Genomic DNA, 7,984 nt, shown 5'->3' on the forward strand with positions numbered 1-7,984 from the left:
GGGAGCCACTGCAGAGAAGGCCCCGTTCTCATGTTGCTCCCCTCCTGACCCCTCAAAGAGGAGGCACACGAAGGAGGGCCTCAGAAAATGATCTCAGGGTCCGGGTAGGTTCATATGGGAAGAGGCGGTCGTTGAAGTATTGTGGTCCTGAGCCATTTAAGGCTTTGTAGGTCAAAACCAGCACTTTGAATGGGGCCAGGAAGCTAATTGGTAGCCAGTGCAGTTGAACCAGGAACGGTGTAATATGCTCAAACCGTCTTGCTCCGGTGAGCAACCTGGCCGCCGAATTCTGCACTAGCTGAAGTTTCCAAACTGTTTTCAGAGGCAGCCCTGCGTATAACACATTGCAGTAATCTAACCTGGAGGTTACCAGAGCATAGACAACTGTAGTTGGGCTATCCCTGTCCATATAAGGATGTAGTTGGGCTACCAACCAAAGCTGACGGAAGGCACTCCAGGCCACTGAGGCCACCTGAGCCTCAAGCGACAGCAAAGGATCCAGGAGTACCCCCAAACTACAAACCTGCTCCTTCAGGGGCAGCGTAACCCCATAAAGAACAGGCAACCTCCCAGCCATCTGGTCTGAGGAACCACCCACTAACCAAGCTTCAGTTTGTTAGCTCTCATCCAAGGTATCGAAAGCTGCTGAGAGGTTGAGAAGAATTAACAGGGACATGTTTCCCTTGTCTCTCTCTCAACAGAGGTCATCGTACAGGGCGACCAAGGCAGTTTCTGTGCCAAAACCAGGCCTAAACCCCAATTGAAATGGATCCAGAAAATCAGCTTCTTCCAAGAGCTCCTGGATCTGGTCTGCAACCACTTGCTCCAGAACCTTGCCCAAGAAAGGGAGTTTAGCAACTAGCCGGTAGTTTGTTAGGTTTTCTGAATCCAGAGAAGGTTTTATAAGGAGTGATTTTACCACTGCCTCCTTCAAACAGGCAGGGACCACCCCGTCTCGTAAAGAGGCACCGATCACCTTCCTGGCCCAGCCAGCTGTTCCCTCCCTGCTGGATTTTATCAGCCAAAAGGGGCACAGGTCTAGAGTGCAAGTGGTCGCCCTGAACAGATCTAAGCACCTTGTCCACATCCTTGAGCCTTACCAACTGAAACTCATCCAACACAACAAGACTAGACTATGTTCTGGACACCCCACGATATTCATCTGCTATAACAGCAGAGTCAAGTTCTTGGTGGATGCAAGCAATTTTATTTATAGATAAAAGCACAAGTTACTGGAGTTAAAACTCTCCAAAAGACATAGCTGCTGTGCCCCATAGTCAAGGATTATTCACCTTTTGGAGGGCAAATACCCCTTTGAGAAGCTAATGAAAGCTATTGACCCACTTCCCAGAAAAAAAATATTAACACATAAACACAAAACTTTCCATATAATTTATTTAATTACATTGGGCCAAAAAGAAAAGGGCACCTGTTCCACAGACTCCCTGAAGACCATCCATAGACCCCCTAGGGGAACACAGGTTAAGAACCTCTGCCCTTAACAAAACAGCATGTGAGCTACCAGGAAGGACTCAGTGTGGAATAGATACTCATGGAGAGTCACAGTCTTCCATCCAGCAATGCTGGAAAAATATAGGCAGAAATATCTAGGCAGCAAAATGCAGGAGGCTCACCTGACGCCACCTGATGCCATCTTTGAACTAAAAAACTAATGTCTTGAAATTTCTATTTCCATTATGGAGGAACAAGCAAGACAGCTGACTGGAAGAGACTGTAAATTTAATTCCAACTGACAGAAAGGAAATAGTTGAAGCACTGGCCTGATAGGAAGAAAGATTGACATTAGAGCAGCAGATCTGAAATATTACTAATCATGTTTATGGGGAAAGTGCAGAGTCCTTGCTCATTTGTCATCCCACTTCCTTTGAAAGGCAAGGTAAGCAAGGGTATAATGAGATGGCTGAGCAGGGATTTGGATCTGGGACCCTATGTAGAAATCAAACTCATTTCCCCCTATCAAGACAAGACTGTAAGATTCGGAAGGGTCGATGTTCTTCACTGTTGTCCCCTGCATCTGCCAACCAGCTAGTGAACTGGGCATAACTGGCTAGAGGGCAAAGTCAAAACAGATTTTAATTAGGAGAGTACTTTTGTACTCAGATGATGTTTGCGAGCTTCCCATAGGCACCTGGTTCTTATGTTCGTATAAGAGGCTAGCCCTGCATTCATGCATTATGTTGTTGTTGTTGTTGTTTAGTCGTTTAGTCATGTCCGACTCTTCGTTACCCCATGGACCAGAGCACACCAGGAGTTGTCAAACTCATGTTGGTAACTTCGAGAACACTGTCCAACCATCTTATCCTCTGTCATCCCCTTCTCCTTGTGCCCTCCATCTTTCCCAACATCAGGGTCTTTTCCAAGGAGTCTTCTCTTTTCATGAGGTGGCCAAAGTATTGGAGCCTCAGCTTCAGGATCTGTCCTTCCAGTGAGCACCATAATTCAAAAGCATCAATTCTTTGGCAATCAGCCTTCTTTATGGTCCAGCTCTCACTTCCATACATCACTACTGGGAAAACCATACATTGCAAGACCAATGCTCCCTGCTTCTCAAGTGCAGATATTCTGCACTGCAGCTCCCATCAGCCCCAGTCAGCATAACCAATGGTCAGAGACGATGGGATCTGTGGACCAAAACATCTGAAGTGCACCAAGTTGAAGAAGGCTGTTGTAGACTTCCACCTGATCCTAAAGCCTGCTCCACAGGGAGCTCTCCGTGGTCCTGACTCTCAGCTGCCTGACCTGCAGGTCATCACAGCAGATTGAAATATCTCCACGGACTCCAGTCTAGAAACAGAAGTCCTTTGGAACAGAGCTTCTCACAGCACCTATCAGTTAAGAGATGGAATGCAGAGGAGAAGGGAAGCAAGACTCTGTGATCAGTGATGCAGGTCGATTCAATGTTCTGCAACATCAGGAAACATATTTGCAATACAGAAGCAAATATTTGCAATCCCATTGGCAAGACCTTGAAACCTCTGCCTCACAGCTGAATAGCTGTCACTTGGCCCTGGCCTATTTTTCTCCCCCATCCACCCAGCAATGCAACATGACAGAGCAACAAGTTCTGAGGACAGTAGCCTTGCTCTCTGGTGCATCTTTCAGCATGACATGCCTGTATTCTGATTTTTGTGCAAGTGAAATTGCTGGGAACAGAGGGAAGCCTGGAGCAGTCTAACCCTGCAAAGCTCATTTGGCAGATATGCAAAACACTTCTCATGAAGGATTTCTACTTCAATGGTTTGCCTTTAAGTTTCCTCACACATTTCATTAGGGATTTCAAGGGGATACTGTCATAATGTTGGAGGATTTCGTCCTTTCTTCATAGGTGCTTACAGCTTCAACAATTCTACCTTGGTAGGATTTGCTGCTGCATTGTATGTTGTTTAAGGAGATTTATTATTCAGCCATTGCTTAGCCATGCAATTATATAGAGAGCGGGAGAAAAGGGTGAATCAATAATGCTAACAAAATTAAATTCCCTTCTAATCCCTGCGTGCCTTATCACCACCATGCCTCCATTGCCAGTACCAGCTTAATCATGGTCACTAAAAGCAAACATTTCACACATTAGTACCCAGCAGCACACCTGGGGTTGCCAACAAGTGCACAATCAATGCCAGACCATAGCTCAGTGGTGGAGCATCTGATCTGAACACACAAGGTCCCAGGTTCATTTCACGGCATCTCTAGGTAGGGCTTGGAATGTCCCTAGTCTGAAACTCTGGTGAGTCACTGCCAATCACTGTAGACAATACTAAGCTTGTCTTACTCAATATAAGGCAACTTCCTATCTTCCTAAAGGAGCGAAAAAGGCAGACAATTTTGGTTCTATGGACCTGCATGATACAAACATTCCCTGGTACCCACATTCCTTCCTGTTTGTCCTTCCCAGAGGAGGCAGAATGCTAGACCAGACTGAACCTCCGGCCTGATGGTGCAGCTGCAGGTTCTCAAGGTCCTCTGAAGCTCCTCAATTTGCAGTCGAACTGTTTTATTTCTGACTGCCCTTTATCTACAGATAAAGCTTCTGGCACTAGCAAGCTGAGCTGCAACTACCCAACACAAAACTTTTTTTTTAATAATATGATCAACTGGACATCATGTGAAGAAGGATTTTCCAAACAGTACAAGATGCCAGTGGAGAAGTTGCATGCTCCACTACCGGGGGCGGAGAGCAGGCGGGGGCATGGCTGGCACCCCCGGGGTGTGTGCCGCGGGCCCTAAGGGGGGGTGATGCACATCGCGGGAGCATGGTATGCTGCCCGCAGGGGTGTGACACGTGTTCTGGGGGCATGGTGAGCCGCCTGAGGGGGCGCGGTGCCCGGCGTGCAGGGGGTGCGTGGCGTGTGTCGGGGGGGCGCCGCAATGGCACCTTACCGGAATAGTGGTGCCAGGGGCAGTTCGCTCCCTCCACACTCCTGTTCCTCCGCCAGTGCAAGATGCTCAACATTTTAGCAAAGCTATTCATTACAAGCTCTTAAACAAAAGTTTGAATCATACTGGAATCTTCAACATTGCCCTCTCGCAAAATGTCAGGGCAGTGTGCAACATTATAAAAACATTTAAAAGCAACACAAAGCAATCATTACAATAACTGGCTGCTGAAGGGACAGGCACAAGCCTGTCAGCACAAAAAAAAGTCTTCGAGAGCCAAAAGTGGTAGTCAAAAGTGAGGATGCCTGCCAAATCTCTCCTGGGAGAGGCTTTTAGGCTGGGATATAAGGGCTCAAGTGGTCTTTAATATATGCTGGACCCAAGTTGTTCAGAGCTTTGTATGTCCAACAAGAGCCTAGCAATCAAATAAATAAATCTGTATTAAAAACATTTTTTATGAATTGCATGCCCTTTTATATGAATTAATACTATAACGCATTTGTGTTAGTTTTTTAACATCTGCTGTAAGTCACTTGGATACCTTTGTGTAACAAGTAGTGTAGTAGTAGCAATAGTACTCATAATATACCCTTCTGTTATATCCGTGCATATATAGACCAGAGTAACTCTTTCTAATGGGCCAGGCTGCATGAAGCAATTGTTTGCTGCTGGTCCCCAGATACTAGCAAATCATTATGGACATGTATTGTCTTTCGCTTGCCTGTTCTGCTAACCCTAGACACGGGTAAATCATCCCAGATAGTCCTCCTAGGACATGCCTAAATTTACCTGGTCTATTGATCGGTCTTCCTGGATCTCATTATGCCCCTTCGATAGTACATAGCCAAGTTTTCCTGCAAGTATACAGTGAGGTCTGTTGTTGCCCTCAACTGCAAATAGCAAAAGTTGTGCTCGCTGACACCTCTCTGCCACAGAAGCAAATACAGAATTCGATTTTTCATCCCAGGAACTGCTGCTCCTTGCCACTAAGTGAACTGCAACCTTTAGCCTTTGTAGAACATTGTTTCTTAAATTAGAAACAGTGGGGCAGATTTGATTAACTAGCCCCTGTTAACAGAAGGCAGTGCAAGTCCTCCCACTCAGCGGCATAGCGTGGTTTGCCAGTGCCCGGGGCGGGCAAGCTGTTGATGGTACTGGAACACCCTCTCCCCTGGAGCCAAGCTCTGTCTATTCCAGCATCCTGTTTTCCACAGTGGCCAGCCAGATCCCTAGGGAAGCCCACAAGGACGACATGAGTACAACAGCCCTTTCCAGCATCTGATATTCAGAGTGACCTTCCTTCGTATCCTGAAGCTAGCATGATGATAGTTTCGTGCAGCCTTCTTTTCCATGGATTTGTCTAATCCCCTCTAAGAGCTATCTAAGTGGGTGGCCAGTACCACATCTTGTGGAATCAAATTCCATAGCTGTAAATATGTGCTGTGACTCCAAAACCTCCTACTATTCAGCTTCATTTGCTGAGAGGTGAAGATTATGCATTGTCCTACATGTAATATACAAATGTTTCATTGTGATGAAAGTTAGCTATTGTCTGAGTGCCTGGAAGTGAGTAGGGGAGTGTGTAGCACCATATCTGCTAATTCCAAAGATGTCCAGGCCTGTCTCGTGGCAAAGTATTTCCCCACTATCCCCTTTGTCTGAGTGAGAAGGAAATTGCTATGTAAAAATGCTATTCTGGTTTAATTGTTGTTTGCAGGTAGGGTAGGATTCAATCTGCTTGGCACCAGAGTGCTATTATCGTGAGGTTGTTTTAATCCTTTGACGGAGGGCGTGATTCAGGTTCCCTCAGGTGGGAAAACTTTTCCACGGGCACCAAAGATGAAAAGATGCCTAACAACGCCTTTATAGAACTGCTTGTTAATTTCCCCTTTATCAGATGGCAACAAATTGAGAGCACTTCTGGAAATACTGCAGATCTGAAAGGAGAAGCCCTACTCAGCAGTCCTAATGACAGGGGTGTAGTCCTGATTATTAGTGAGGATAAGGGAAATGGCTCCAAAGGAAATAAAATGACTCACAAGAGGGAGAAAAGAAGGTTTGGCCACAACAGCACACTTCCCATGTACCCAGACATCCACACTGCCTACACAATATAACTGCAGAGATTGTCAGAAGCACTAGCACCAAAGAATCTAGGGCGCAATCAGCTGGGAACTCTTCTTCCTCCATGAAATGAAAAGCAAATGCAGAAAGAGTGCAAATGGGTGGGAACTAGTGAGTCGTGACCAGAGTGAGGCATTGTGGGTGAGGTGACTGTGGTGTTTGCCCTCCTAGGTGTGTGACATCATACTGGGTCATAAGGAAAGGGTTAACTAAGTGCAAAATGATTAACCAATAGGAACCCAAGGGGAGGAGTTAGAGTTAGAATTGTTAAGAAGTCTGTCTGGAGTTAGAGAAGAGAGAGGGAGGATAAGTCTGTGGGTTGGGCTAGTTTGATGTGAGAGAGTGAGAGAATCTGTTAAGAGTCAGTTAAACAGTTGGGATAATCAGTTAGAAGGTATTAGGCCGGTAAAGAAACTAAGGTTAAGAAACTGACAAGTAAAATTATCTGAAACCATAAACTTGTTAATGCTTATAAAATAAACTTGTTTATTTGGTTTAATGTTAACAACTGTCTGGACTTAGTGTGTACCCGAGAGAAACGGGTTGGTGGCAGCGGGGAAGCAATCACAGTGGTGGCACGGGGATCAATAGACCGTCAAACGTCCAGGGACCCTGTGTGATCGCCACAGTGACAATGGGGAGCATCTGTACTGCTTTCTCTGGGATGCAGTAATAAAACTGTTTGAAGTTTAGCAGTGGCCCGTGGTCCTCCTTGAAAGCTCTCCAAGGCCAACTCACTGTTTTCCCCCCAGTGCCACATGGATTCCTTCTTTGGAGCTAGGCATATTTGTTGGAGACTGTGAATGCTGGAAAGTACCCCCATGAAGCACTCAGGAGTCAAAACTTGTTCCAAGAAGAGCTTTATTCCCATTGCAGTCTTGGTACATATGGCAGTCTTCTTACAATACCAGCATACAGTACACAGGAGAGATCACATACAGGGGAGAAGACAGCGGGAAGGGAGTCAATCATACCTCTTCGTACTAACTGGCTACAGACTAATTAGCCAACTCCCAACCACTCATGTTGCTGACTCATACTTCATGAGTCAGCATTCCCAACTAATACACAATGTTAACTGCTTGATAACCACAACACTCCAACAGTGGTGGGGTGAGATGTCTACATCAGGGATGTCTCTGGAAAATAGGGACACTTGGAGGGTCTGATCTTGTCCAGTTGCCCTGCTGTGAGGAAAGATTATTGCAAGCCATTGTGCTGTAGGATAGCTGTGCCATTAAAGCTGGGGTGGGGATAGAAGCAGCAAGCAGTAGAGACCACTGTGCAGTCGAAGAGGAGGTGGCAGCAGCTAGGCAGCATTTGCTTGTCTGCATCAGGTGGGACAGTCCAGGCTGTTCTGCTTGATCTATTTGTCTCCCTCTCACCACCGCTATTCAAAAAACGTAAACTTTGCATTACCTTTTAAACCTGCTTGTGGCACAGTCAGGCTTCCTTACACGCTATA

Source organism: Podarcis filfolensis (genome assembly GCF_964270895.1).
Source record: "Podarcis filfolensis genome assembly, chromosome: 6".
Taxonomy (NCBI): domain Eukaryota; kingdom Metazoa; phylum Chordata; class Lepidosauria; order Squamata; family Lacertidae; genus Podarcis; species Podarcis filfolensis.